Source organism: Mauremys reevesii, linkage group 1 (genome assembly GCF_016161935.1).
Source record: "Mauremys reevesii isolate NIE-2019 linkage group 1, ASM1616193v1, whole genome shotgun sequence".
In the NCBI taxonomy this organism is placed as follows: Eukaryota; Metazoa; Chordata; order Testudines; family Geoemydidae; genus Mauremys; species Mauremys reevesii.
This window is the reverse complement of record NC_052623.1, coordinates 119,745,912-119,749,442: the sequence shown is the minus strand read 5'-3', so window position 1 is coordinate 119,749,442 and position 3,531 is coordinate 119,745,912.

The following is a 3,531-nucleotide window of genomic DNA, read 5'->3' as shown; positions in this document are numbered from 1 at the left end:
GCTGATAATTTTTCTTGAAAAATTAAAAAATTAAAATAGCAAAATTCCTTTGGATTCTTTTTTAATGTAACTTTTCCTATGCAGTCCAGAGGGAGCAGCCCTAAATTCTTAGCCCAGATTGTTCTTTTCTGTGGGAAAAATCCATGAGAGAGGGCCTGTTGAGAGGAAAACTCTGCAAGAATCCCCTCACATGGCTATGTTGGGATGACAGGGTTGAGGTTCTCCTCACCCACAGAATGGGAAGAAGTTCCATCCTGAATGTTGAGGATCCCCCAGAATATCTTCCAGTTGCTTCCGCCTGCCAGCATCACCTTACTGTCTGAATTTTGCTTCAGCCTGCTTGCTCTCATCATGCCCTGGTCTCACGCAGACATGGACAGCCTGACAACTATAGAGCTGGGTGTCAACAGCATAATGAAAGTACTGCAGCCTGTACCACCTCACTAGCAGCTCCATATATGCATTGAACAAGGGGGGAGACAAGTTGAAATCCAGTGGTTCTAATAGGATACTATTTTCTTAGGGGATTGAACCGAGGCTCCTGGTGATTCTTGGAATGGGGAAAAGAGCATTCTACTAGCTTGGAAACCTTTCACTCACACAGACATGTATACACCACTGACTTGATTTCCAGAAGTGCTGCACACCCACTGAAGTTGGTGGGAGCTCTGTGTACCCAGCAGCTGTGCCAATAAGGCCACATACCAACATCCCTATTGTCACAGTTACTGGGCTAACTGTACCTCTGAACCCTCCTGTTCTCTTTGAGTACACCCCCTTTCAGGTGTCAGGCTTCAAGCTGTTACTTTCTTGGGGTGCAATCAAGTGAGTCTCCCACTCTCACACGGCCTTGGGCAGCAGTCACCTAATGCTAATCATAGTTACCTCAGCAGGTCTGAGTTATGTTCAGTTCCTGCAGTTCTGCTCCCGCTGGGATAATGACTGTGGTATCCAGTGGCCAGACAACCTCCCTAAACCAGAGTATTGTTTATTTAGAACCAAAGCATTTAAGAGAAAACACATCTTAAATCAATAAACAGTCTCTACACCTGCCTCCCATTCCTGGGAAGGCCCCAACTGCTTCAGCCACTCCTACAGGAGAGTCTCTATTCCATGACGATCTCTTCTCACCAGAAACAGCTCAACTCACAACTCCCTCCAGAGTCCCTCTCTCTCTGGAGAGTGTCCTTATAACTGGTTAGTGTCCCTTTGGTGCCCATTGTTGGAAAAACAGCTGTGTAACTTTGGGCTGGAGCCTAGCGTTGCCAGGTGACTGGGCCGTTAAAAGTCCGGTCAGCGATGCAGTGGGGCTAAGGCAGGCTCCTTACCTGCTGTGGCTCCGCGTGGCTCCAGGAAGCAGTGGCATGTCCCCCTGCCCAGCTCCTACATGTAGAGGCAGCCAAGGAGCTCCGCACACTGCCCCTGCCCCAAGTGATGGCTCTGCAGGGGCAGTGCCTGCAGACGGGGCAGCATGCAGAGCTGCCTGGCCACATCTCCACGTAGGAACCAGGGGGGACATGTTGCTGCTTCCAGGAGCTGCTTGAGGTAAACGCCACCCGGATCCTGCACCCTGGACCCCATCCTGTGCCAGGAGCTGCTTGAGGTAAACGCCACCCGGATCCTGCACCCTGGACCCCATCCTGTGCCCCAACCCCCTGTCACAGCCCTGATCCCCCTCCTACCTCCCAAATCCCTCAGTCCCAGCCCAGACCACCCTCCTGCATCCCAACCCCCTCACTCCTAGCCCCACCCCAGAGCCTGCACCCTCAGCCGGAGCCCTTATCTCCTCCCCCACCCTTACGCTCTTCTCCAGCCCTGATCCCTCCCGCCCTCTGAACCGCTTGGTCCCAGCCTGGAGCACCTTTCTACACCCCAAACCCCTCATCCCTAGCCCCACCCAAGCGTCTGCACCCCTCAGCCGGAGCCCTCACACACTCACTGCAGCCCAACCCCCTGCCCCAGCCCGGAGCCCCCTTCCACACTCTGAACACCTTAGCACCAGTCCGGAGCACCCTCATCCCCCCCCCACTCCAACCCCCTCCTCCAGCCTGGAGCCCCCTCATTTCTGGCCCCACTCTGGAACTTGCACCTCCCAGGCCAGAGTCCATACCCCCATCCCACACCCCAACCCCCTGCCTCAGCCTGGAGCTCCTTCCCATACTCTGAACCCCTTGGCTCCACCCTGAGCCCCCTCCTGCACTCCAAACCCCTCCTCCCTGGCCCCACCTCGAGCCGTAGCCCTCACTCCTTCCTGAATCCCAGCCCACTGCCTTAGCCTGGAACCCCTCCTGCACCCAGAACTCCTCATTTCTGGGCCCACCCCAGAGCTGCACCCCCGCCAGAGCCCTCACCCCATCACACACCCAACCTCCTGAGCCAACCCCAGTGAAAATGAGCAAGTGAGTGAGGGTAGCGAGAGCAAGTGACAGAGGTGGGGTGGAGTGAATGTGGGGCAGGGCCTCAGAGAAGAGGTGGTGCAGGGGCAGGGCCTCGGAGGGGTGGGGCAGGGGGTGGGGCAAGGGTGTTTGGTTTTGTGCAAGTAGAAAGTTGGCAACCCTACTGGAGCCTGGAAATCATCTTCACCATTAATAGCTCAGCCATTGTCTTATAATGGCCTTGTGAGTGTTTGTTGGAAAATGTCTTAGCTGCAGACATTGTATTGCCTTCCTGCTTTTGTTCCCAGCAGCCCCCTATTAGCTAAATGAATATGTCCATACAGGAAACTCTAATACCTCAATATAGGTGTGTACAATAACTCTGCCTCACTGACCAGGCCACATACAGTGTACATAAAATGGTCATAGGTCAGTATTCTTAGATTATTACAGAGCAGCTCTATGGCCACCACACCTACTACCTAGATAGGGTTCAAGCGGGTTTGCTGCTGTAGCGAGTCAGGAATTTCAAGCCTCTGACTGATAGTTTTTCCAGTTAAAGCAGTGTTTCTCAAACTGGGGTTGCCTCTTGTGTAGGGAAAGCCCTTGGCAGGCCGGGCTGGTTTGTTTACCTGCCCCGTCTGCAGGTCTGGCCGATCACGGCTCCCACTGGCCGCGGTTCGTTGTTCTAGGCCAATGGGAGCTGCTGGAAGTGGCGCAGGTCGAGGGACTTGCTGGCCGCCACTTCCAGCAGCCCCCATTTGCCTGCAGCGGCGAACCACGGCCAATAGGAGCCGCGATTGGCTGGATCTACGGACGGGGCAGGTAAACAAACTGACCCGGCCCACCAGGGGCTTTCCCAAGTGGCGACCCCAGTTTGAGAAACACTGAGTTAAAGGATGCCTAAAAATGGATGTCCATAGCATTCCATAACCCAAATCATTAGCCAAAATTACCAGAGATTCCATGGGAATAGTAAGCAGTACCGAAAGGACAGGGAATAGAAGATGTTTACAAACTATCACGCTTTTTTCTCTCTCCCATACACACTTTCCTCCTCATGTTCCTACTTCACCATACCAAGCAGGAAATAGGAACTGCAGGGCATGTTACTCTGGCAGTTAGGGCCATGCACAGGACAGAATAAAATGGTTCC